The 11318-nt window shown below is 45.2% G+C and overlaps 1 non-coding gene across 1 annotated transcript; it reads left to right on the top strand.

Annotated features, from left to right (window-relative positions):
- The first annotated feature begins 9760 nt into the window (after positions 1-9760).
- trnar-ucg (transfer RNA arginine (anticodon UCG)) lies at positions 9761-9850 on the top strand. Its single transcript is given in 2 exon segments — positions 9761-9797; positions 9815-9850. It is a non-coding gene; the product is annotated as a tRNA-Arg (tRNA).
- Positions 9851-11318: the final 1468 nt, after the last annotated feature.

The following is an 11318-nucleotide window of genomic DNA, read 5'->3' as shown; positions in this document are numbered from 1 at the left end:
TCCCCATTCTCCTGCCTTCTCCCCATAACCCCTGATCCCCTTATTAATCCAGAACCTATCTGTAAGATAGATCCAATTCTCACTCCTAGCCCCGTAACCCCACCTAATCTTTTTGGGGCAATTTCCCCCACAAAGACACCCAATTCACCTAACCACATCCTTGGGAGGAAACCGGAGCACCCGGAGGAAACCCACGCAGACACGAGGAGAACGTGCAAAGTCCACACAGACAGTCACCCGAGGCCAGAATCGAACCTGGGAACTGGCGCTGTGAGGCAGCAGTGCAGACCACTGTGCCACCGTGCCGCCTCCAAATAAATTCCACCAGTTGCCATGGAGGGATTTTGAACCTGTACCCTTCGAGAATTAGCCTGGGCCTCTGGATTACTAGCCCAGGAACATCACCATTACACCACAACCACTTATTTAATTAAATAATTCACCACTGTGATGGCCAGGAACTGAAGCTGGGTCAAATGCTGGGACAGTCACCACTATACCACCACCTGTCCCCGGGCAATGTCACCCCCTCTGTATTTATAGAACGAATACACAAACAATGAAGCGGGGGAATGTATTAAATCAGAGATTGGATATTCTTGTAACCAATATGGCTGTAATGGGAATCTTTCATTTTCCGATAGATCGGGATGAGCTGGGTCGCTCAGGCAGAAATCAGCTATCTGGGGATTTAAATGTGATACTACAATGATAATATTTAACCATGTTAATGTTATTTTGCTCCAATTGAAACGTGTCACGAATACATCGTTGCCTTGCTGCACAACTTGCTTTCAGCCAGGAGATGGCAGCAGTGCGCAATAGTTTGGGTCTCCTGTTTGGCCCACAGATCTGGATAGGAATGGAGCTGCTGCTTCCCGGGGAGCTGCCAAGCAAGAGGCACAGATATTGACCAACTGCACCTCCTCCAAATGGATTCCCCAAATTACTGAACAAAACAAAAACAAGCACAAATCATATTTTAAGAAACTATGACAGTGACTCTGAAAACAATACACCAACACCCCTGAAAGAATCGATTTGCTGTAACTAATTAAAGATGAACCATTTCAATATCAGCCGTAATTCCTTACCAGTTCTCAGACAGGCGCCGACTGGTTAGAAGTTTGCTTCACTTTTCAAGGTCCGGCTCAATAAAATCAATCACAGGCCCATGATCTGCTTTCCTCTTGTTCTCAGACACATCCACTTTCTACAAGGGCACACTAACTGGTTTTCAGAGTAAGAGTCAGACTGCAGTCACCTCGTTCTCTCTCGGTCCCTTTATCTCAGAACCACCTCACAACCAGGAATGGAACTTCTCACAGAGCCAAGACTGGAATAGTTTGTCGATTCTTCCACTGATTCAGGACCGTCCATCACCAGGACGTGTTGGTCCAAAAGAGTTGGATGAGATGGGGCTGAATTTCACTGTATCCAATCAGTCCCCAGAGAAGCACAAAAACAGTGAGTGAGGGAGAGAGAAAGAAACAAAGAAACAGATAGAGAAATAAAATATGTTCCATTTCTGCCACGATATTTTTACCCAGAAATACATTCAGCTGAATGAAACCGAACCACGTTTCCATTCGCTGCCGTTGCTGCTTCTCCTTCCGAACGTTGCAGGAAACGTTATTATTTATTGATTGTTGTTTTGAGTGCGAGCTTCTTTATATTTCGTTCAGTTCCAAAAACAAACGTTAAATATCTGACTGAACTCGATATAGGTTCAAACGGTTCATTTACAAACATTCCGATTCATTCTCGAGTCAGCGGCTTGGGCGGGGAGTTCAACAAACATTTCGAATCACAGGGCTCGAACCTGCGCGGGAAACCCCCATTGGATATCAAGTCCAACGCCTTAACCACTCAGCCATTGCAGCTGGATCATTTCATTGGTAATTTGGTCGATGGAATACATTCTAAAACCAGCCTGGAATCACTCCAGGAAGTTACTACATTCAAACGATCAACGGGGTCCCGGGGTTTATGTGAGGAGGGGTTGAATCTTCGTGGGAAATGACCATTGGATTTGGAGAGAAGCCTTGAGAGACTCGAAAATCTCAGCTCCCGAAACGCACAATTCCACCGATTAAATAGTTTGTGGAACACCATCAGTTACATTGGAAATCTATTAGAAATTCCAATGGAACAGGACCACACTTCCCAGTCTGGAAGAAAATTAAAATGATGAAATCTAGAAATTACAGCACAGGAGACCTGTGCAGGCCGAATGGTCACATGATGACCTGATGACGCAACTAACATGATCACGTGTCTGGATTCCGGCAGTTCCCCGGATCGCGGTCAGAGCACAAGCCAGGAGGATCTGCTCAATTAGTAAATCATGGAGGCATATCCTGTGTGGCAGGATTTAGCTCCAACTCAATCTATAATTTTGTGGATGATTGCACTGTGGTAAGTCATATCGCAAACAATGACGAATCACATACAGAAGGTAGATAAATGACATGGTTGCATAGTGTACTGTCATGAATGAAATGAAATGAAAAGAAATGAAATGAAAACCGCTTATTGTCACGAGTAGGCTTCAATGAAGTTACTGTGAAAAACCCCTAGTCGCCACATTCCGTCGCCTGTTCGGGGAGGCTGGTACGGGCAGGCTGCTGGCCTGCCTTGGTCTGCTTTAAAAGCCAGCGATTTAGCCTAGTGTGAGTGTACCTTCAAGACATGGATGTTGAAGCAATGTAAATTTAAGAAAACAGTGATGTCAGAGAGTGGGTGGAGCTGGGCTTTAGGTCAGCCATTTTGCAGGTTTTTAGTTTCAGTTTAAAAAGCAGGTTTTGTGTGTCTGTGTGTTTCCAGAGAGCTGCAAGTTTGAAAAGAGCTAGGGAGTGTCTGTGTTTGCAGGGAGCTGGATCTCTGACATAAAAGACCATCTCGGGATCATTTGGGTGATTTAAATTCATAATTGTAAAGCCCTTAACTTGATGTGATTCTGTTTGAAGTCGCTTGGAAGTTTTAAGGAACATTTTAAGGAATTATTTACTGTTGCAATATTTTCTGAGTTATCTTTGAAGTAAGGGGTGTTAAGAGATCCAATGTTTATTGAAGATGTTAAGTTGAGTTGATGGAATAAACAGTGTTTGGTGTTTAAAAACCCACGTGTCCATAATTGTAATGCCATACCTAGGGAAAAAGCCGTGTGCTAGGAAAAGCAACAAATCAATTAAAGGGAGAGGTTGGTTGAACTCCATGTTACATTTTGGGGTTCTGAAAATGCCTCGCCCATAACAATTGGGGGCTCGTCCGGAATAAAAGTCTGTCGATTGGATTGGCTTTTGTGAACTTAAAGACAGTGAAGGATTGTTGCTTTTCCGGTGTGGTACTTTAGTTTAAGTGGGGAGAGTGTTGTGAACAATGGCCCTTTCAGAGGCTCAGCAGTTTTTGGGGGTGGAGCATGTCACACATAGTACTTTACGGACAGAAACGAAAAGCAGACTGTTAGATTTGGCAAGAATATTGCAGTTAACATTGCCTGACAAAATGCGGAAAAGATGCGGTGGTCAAGCATTTACAGTTGCCTGAGATAGGGTTTGACTCATTGGAAATGGCAAAAATTCAGTTGCAAATTAAACAAATGCAACATGAGAAAGAATTAAAGCGGCTTGCATACGAGAGTGAGAGAGAGGAGCAAGAAAGAGAAAGAGAGAGAGAGGAAAAAGAAAGAGAAAGAGAGAGAGGAAAAAGAAAAGGAGAGAGAAGAAAGGTGAAAAGCAAGAGTAGCCCTAGCAGAACAAAAAGAAAAAGAAAGGGAGATACAGATCAGGGAAAAAGATAAAGAGAGGGAGTTTGAACATCAGAAAATGGCCATGAAACATGACAATCAGTTAAAATTGGCAGACGTAAAGTGAAACGGACAGTTGGATGATAGCGATGAAGATAGTGAGTACGAGCGTCATAGTCGAAGGCTTGGTAAGAATCTATTTAATTCTGTCCAAGTATTGCCAAGGCTTGGCGAGAAGGAAGTGGAAGCCTTTTTCATTTCATTTGAGAAGGTAGCTAAACAAATGAAATGGCTGCAGGACATCTGGGTGTTACTGATTCAAACAAAGCTGGTAGGCAGAGCGAGTGAAGTGTTTGCATCACTACCGGATGAGGTATCTGAAACGTATGAGGAGGTGAAGAAACCCATCTTGAGTGTATATGAGCTAATGCCTGAAGCTTACAGACAAAGGTTTAGAAATTTAAGGAAAGAATTTGGTCAAACATACATGGAGTTTGAAAGGCTCAAACAGAGTAATTTTGATTGGTGGATAAGGGGTTTGAAAATAGAACAAAAATATGAAGCTCTCAGAGAAATAATACTTTTGGAGGAGTTAAAAAATTCAATTCCTGATCTAGTGAGAACTCATGTGGAAGAACAGGGGGTTAAAACTGCGAGATTAGCAGCGGAAACGGCAGATGATTATGAATTAGGTCAAAAATCAAAGATTGGTTTCCGACATCAGTTTCAGACGGTGAGGGATAGAAACTGGGGACATGAGAAATACTCAAGTGGTAAAGGTAAAGGTGATCTGATGGGAGACAATAAAGAAAGTGTACCTCAAATTTAAAAATAAATCCAGGAAGTTGGAAAAGAAATTGAAGCATCCTGAAAAGATTATTTATATTATGCTTCTAAACCTCCTGATGTGGCAAAAAGTCATTAGACTCAAAACATTAGATTTTACTCTCCCTACAGATGCTGCCAGACCTGCTGTGATTTTCCATCATTTTCTCTTTCGTATCAGGCAACCTTCTGATCTGGAGTCAGACGCGCTACCGTTGCGCGACACGCTCAAGTGCTGGTCACTGAACCTTTCTCCTCATAGATTTATTCATTATCAGTCAATGACTGGTACTGCACGTGAGGGTGGAATCCAGTCTCTGTCAGATATTGGTGCCGAATATCAGTGTGGAAATCTTTCTGTATCTACCAATCACAATTACTGTTTGGGAAAAGTGGGATTAATTCAGTATCGGTGGGTATGAGTGTTTTTTGGGCTGTTGGGGCACTCAACAGCGGATCAATGGTTTCCTGCTTGAACCAAGCATAGAATGCATTGAGTTCATCGGAGAGGGGTGCTCTGCTGCTGGAGACGCTGCTCGGCGTCGCTTTGTAGCCCGTTATGTTGTTTAAACCTTGCCACAACCGACGAGAGTCTGTAACGCTAGGCTGTGACTCTAGCTTGGTCTGATATTCTCTCTTGGCTTCCCGGATGGCTTTACCGAGGTTGTACCTGGATTCATTGTATAGGTCAGGGCCGCCTGACTTGAACACCTCAGATCTGTCCTTCTGTAGGGAGTCAATCTCCCGATTAAGCCATGGTTTCTGTCATGATATCCTCATTAACATATCTTGGTGCAATAACACACAAACACTGATGGGCAGGTAGATGGACCAACCAACACACACACAACATCGCAGCCAATCAGCAGTGAGAGCACACGCACTATAAAACAGGGAACACCACAGTTCCCGCTCATTCTACCAGGAGAGAGCTCAAAGCACAGAGCTCACAGTGTGCCACTCAGACATGCACCATGTGCTGAGTGTCTCACTAAGATAGTGCTAGGGCTGGTTCCACAGGCTTGCTGGTGAAGTACGAACCACAGCCAGAAGTTAATAGTTATTATTGTACAGAATAATAAAACAGAGTTGTACCATCTACAAACGTGTTGGTTTGTTTGTTTATCGGAACACCCAACACGACATGACACCAGGTCTAGATACTCGCCAGCAACTGTGAGACCTACCTGCACCTCTTCAGAAACCCGCCATCCTGCGCCATTGAAACCATCATCCCGCCACATCGGATCGCTGGAAACCTTCATATTCCGGATCGCTGGAAATCTTGGCGTCAACTGGAAGCTGTTTAAACAGAGCTTCCAACTCTTCCTAGAAGCCACAGGCAGGGAGAATGCATCGGACACCAGGAAGATCGCCCTCCTCCTCTCCACGGCAGAGCAACACGCCATCCACATCTACAACTCCCTGGCATTCACGGAAGGCGAGGACAAGACGAAGTACAAGACGGTCCTTCTAAAATTTGAGCAACACTTCAGCGTGGAAGTAAATGAGAGCTTCAAGAGGTACCTCTTCCAGCAGCGCCTGCAGGGTATGGATGAGCCTTTTCAGTCTTATTTGACATATCTCCATATCCTCGCGCAGTCCTGCGGCTATGAAGCCACCTCCGACTCCATGATTCGGGATCAGATAGTTTTTGGGGTCACCTCGGACACCCTACGCCAGCAGCTCCTCAACATAAAGCGCCACACCCTAGCCACCGCTATCGAGACCTGTGTCCTCCACGAAGGCGCAACCAGCGATCCAAATTCCAGGCAGCCGAATCGACATGGCAGGGTTCCTATGAGCCGAGCAGGTCCAGTCAATTGAGTTCCTCCCGGCCCGCGGCCCGGACGAGGGCGGCCATTTCGCGCGCTTTCCGAGGCCTCCCGCGCTTGTACGCGCGAAAAGAGGGGACATCGACACAGAGAGACGGGATGCGCAGGCATGCTCTATGCAGGACCGCACCATGCATGCACGGTGGCGCGACGAACGCCATGACGTCACGACGTGCGGCAACTGTGGATTTGCACACTTGAAGCGGCAATGTCCAGCCAAAGCGCGACAATGCCTCTGCTGCAGCAGGATGGGCCACTACGCTGCCTGCTGTCGAGCAGCTCAACGTGCCAACTCTCTGCAATTCTGCCAGCCTCGCAGGGACGTGCGGGCCATTTAGCCCCCGTACACCGAATCATACCCTGACGACGTGCAGACCGGTGATACCGACGAACGGGAAGCCTTTTGTGTTGCGGTAATAAACAAGAACTGGATGTCCCCAAGTCGGACCCACCAGCCGATGCCAGTGCACAGCATTAATCCGGGCGATGAATGGTGTGCCACCCTAACGGCCAACCCAAATCCGTCGCCCACCTAATAGACTGGACTTATGAGCCTGTTTGCACATTGGAATCACTGAATTGTTTTGCAATACTGTTAACGTGTTTCTTTCTTGTTGTTCCAGAAGTTCTGTTTTGATATTTGCTGATTGCACTTGTTTTGTTTGTGCGACAACCTCGTTGCTCTGTTGCACCTGACACCTTCCGATGTATATAGTTTAGCCTCATGTACATGTTGTAAATGTTGCACATATTCATATGCACTCAGTACACACCAATATTTATTACCATGTAGGCACATTACCTTGTGAAAAGGGGGGATGTCATGATATCCACATTAACATATCATAACATATTCTCTGAAGGTAAATTTGCAGGTTGAGTTCGTAATTAAGAAAGGAAATGCAATGTTGTCATTTATCTCAAGAGGCTTGGAATATAAAAGCAGGGATGTACTTCTGAAGCTTTATAAAGCACTAGTTATTCCCCATTTAGTCTTCTGTGAGCAATTCTGGGCCCCACACCTCAGGAAGGACATACTGCCAGTGGAGCGGGTCCAGTGTAGATTCACACAGATGATCCCAGGAATGGGAGGCCTAACATACGATGAACATCTGAGGATCCTGGGACTATATTCATTGGAGTTTAGGAGGTTGAGCGGAGATCTAATAGAAACTTACAAGATAATGAATGGCTTAGATAGGGTGGACGTAGGGAAGTTGTTTCCATTAGCAGGGGAGACTAGGACCCGGGGGCACAGTCTTAGAATAAAAGGGAGTCACTTTAGAACAGAGATGAGGAGGAATTTCTTCAGCCAGAGAGTGGTGGGTCTGTGGCATTCATTGCCACAGAGGGCGGTGGAGGCCGGGACGTTTAGTGTCTTTAAGACAGACGTTGATAAATTCTTGATTTCTCGAGGAATTAAGGGCTATGGAGAGAGAGCGGGTAAATTGAGTTGAAATCAGACATGATTGAATGGTGGAGGACTCGATGGGCCGAATGGTCTTACTTCCACTCCCATGTCTTATGGTGTTATGGTGCAATCACACACACACACTGATGGACAGGTAGTTGGACCAACCAACACACACACAACATCGCAGCGAATCACCAGTGAGGGCACACGCACTATAAAACAGGGCACACCACAGTTCCCGCTCATTCTACCAGGAGATAGCTCAGAGCACAGAGCTGACAGCGTGCCACTCAGACATACACCATGTGCTGAGTGCCTCACTAAGATAGTGCTAGGGCTGGGTCCACAGGTTTGCTGGTGAAGTACGAACCACAGCCAGAAGTTAATAGTTATTATTGTACAGAATAATAAAACAGAGTTGTACCATCTACACCCGTGTTGGTTCATTTGTGTATCACAACACCCAACACGACAGTTTCTGGTTGGGAAACGTACGTACTTCTTTCTTTGGCATGCAGTCGTCCACACAATTGCTGATGAAGTCTGTGACAGTGGTGACATACGCATTTCAGTTAGTTGCTGAGTTCTTAAATATGGACCAGTCCACTGTCTCCAACAGTCACGTCAGAGCTCTTCTGCTTCCTCGGACCAGCACTGCACGACCTTCTTAGCTGGATTCTCCCACTTAAGTTTCTGCTTGTATGCCGGGAGAAGGAGCACAGTCCTATGGTCTGATTTTCCAAAGTGCGGCCACGGGATGGAACGGTAGGTGCCCTTGATTTTTGAGGAGCAGTGGTCAATCGTGTTGTCTCCCCTGGTGGGACAGGAGATGTGCTGGTGGAATTTTGGCAGTACACTCTTGAGGTTGGCCTTGTGGAAGTTTCCGGCCACGATGAATGTGCTTTCAGTATGGACAGTGTTTGACTATTCACCACCCAAGGCCTCAAACAAAAGCTAAAAATCACAGCATTTTCACTTCACCCACATCAAGTTAACCAGAGACACAACAGACACGGTACAGACGAGGATGTGATATGAAGCCACGTGTACAGAGCACAATGGATTATTGTGCATCACCTTAACCACGTGGTACAGCTGCTTTACTTCAGGGCACTTTAGTATCCCTCAATCAGACTTCTTTGAGTTTCTTTCGCACAGGTGCTGATTTACAGTGTACCGTCAAAGTGTAAATAAAAAATAAATCTCTGAGGAGAAAGGTTCAGTTATTAGAACTTGGGCTTCTGGCGCTAAGGTAGCGCGTCTGACTCCACATCAGAAGGTTGCGTCCAAATCACGTCAGGCTCCCGGAGATTTTCTGCAGCTGGTTCCAGGAATTTCTCTCTGTGTTGGAATGTTTTTGAAATGACTCCGTTCAAAAGCGCAATTCAAATAATCTTTTCCGGATATTTCTGATTTACCTGCTCAGTTTATATTTTTGCAAGGTTTAATATCGGATCAAATATCACGAGACTCAAACTCGTCCTGTTAATGCAGAATGACAGTGAGTTCAGTAAGAGATGTTTACAAACAACTGCAATTTCTTTCTGCTCAATGTACACAGTTATAGTGATCTGTATTAAACAGCAGGGGCGGGAACCGCAGTCCGCAGTCTTCACCTTAACGGTGAGACTGATTTTCAGTTTGGGGGTTTCAGAGAGAGTGGATGTTATTGCGGAAACTGAAGTCACTTTTCCTGTGAATGGAGCCGGATAAAGAGCCCTGGCCGGCCTGAGAGTCCCCGAGCCTCCATGAATCTTCACAGCTCACAGAGTGAAGGGCTTTTCCACTTTGAAAATGACCATGCCCGGAAGCTGGAGCTTTCCCTTGTATTTTCTGGGATCTGGGAAACAGCGGATCACCAAACAATAGAAATGAAACACATAGAATCGCAGTATTTATTCACAAGAGATAAACATCAGCTCACGTATCATAACCAGTGGTCGCGTGGCCTAATGGATAAGGCGTCTGACTTCGGTAAATTTCAGTGATGATATCAGAAGATTGCAGGTTCGAGTCCTGCCGCGGTCGTTTTTTACAGAAATCCGGTGCAACTTGCTGACAGCCGAGTTTTCCCTCCTCAGCTCAAACTTCCACCTGTCCATCCAAACACTGTTGTGGTTTTTTGGAATGTAATTTCTTGTAACTTTGTTCATTCAATTGTCTCTCATATTTTGTTTAGCCCCTAATGAATCCACAATATCTGTCTAATTTAGATAAAGTGTAGAATAAATTATTATGTATCAATCGGTTCAATACAATTCTGTGGAGGAAATTCGAATGTCCTCAGGAAGAGGGATAGAGTCATAGATGTTTACAGCATAAAAACAGGCCGTTCGGCCCAGCTTGATCATGCCGTTCAGTCTCTATCACAAAGCTAGTCCCACTTGCCCGTGTTTGGCCCTCTCTTATCCATCCTGCCCATGTAACTGTCCAACTGATTTTTTAAAGATTAAATTGTACACGCCCCTGCCTCTGGCAGCCCGTCCCAGATACTCACCACCCTCAGCGTGAAGAAATTTCCTGCCTGGTCTATTTAGTATCTCTCCCCTCTCACCTTATACAAATGCCCTCTAGTTCGAGACACATCTACCTTTGGGGAAATGTGTCGACTACCTACCTTATCTATGCTCCTCATTATTTTATAGATCGCTGTAAGATCACCCGTAAGCCTCTCAAGCTACAGGGGGAAAAGTCCCGGCCTATCCAGCCTCTCCTTATAACGCAGACTATCAAGTCCTGGTAGCATCCTCGTAAATTGCTTCTGCACTCTTTCTAGGTTAACAATATCCTTCCTCTAGTAGGGTGACCATAACTGAACACAGCATACCGTGTGTGGTCTTACCAATGTCTTGTACAACTTCAACAAGACGTCCCAACTCCTGTATTCAATATTCTGACCAATAAAACCGAGCATGCTGAATGCCTTCTTCACCATTTTGTCCGACTACGACTCTATCTTCAAGGAGCTATGGACCTGTACACTCCTTGATCTTTTTGTTCTATAACTGTACCCAACTCCTTACTATTAATTGAACGAGTCCAGCTCTGATTGGATCAACCAAAATGCATCTCCCCACATTTATCCAAATTAAACACCATTTGCCATTCATAGGCCCACTGGCCCAAGATGTTAACAATGAGCTGAATCAACTGTTTTATGTCCAGAGGGATGAAAGATTATGTCACTGGATTGGGAATCCAGAGGCCTGAACTAAACTTTGGGACACGTAAGAAATCCCACCATTCAAATTCACCGATTTAATCGATTTACAAGGGGATTAACCGGGTGGATGCTGAGAGGTTGTTTCTTCATGTGGGAGAGTCTCGTACCAAAGGGAATGATCTCAGAGTAAGGGGCCGCCCATTCAAAGCAGGGATGATGAGTAATTTCTTCTCTCAGACTATAGTGTATCTGTGGAACCATTTTTGTAACCGAATAGGGCTGTCAGGCTGGGTCAGTAAATATGTTCAAGGCTGATACAGACAGATTTTTAAT

Source organism: Scyliorhinus torazame, chromosome 24, assembly GCF_047496885.1.
Source record: "Scyliorhinus torazame isolate Kashiwa2021f chromosome 24, sScyTor2.1, whole genome shotgun sequence".
NCBI lineage: Eukaryota > Metazoa > Chordata > Chondrichthyes > Carcharhiniformes > Scyliorhinidae > Scyliorhinus > Scyliorhinus torazame.
Note: the sequence above shows the minus strand (reverse complement) of the source record. Positions and strands in the feature narration are given on the sequence as shown.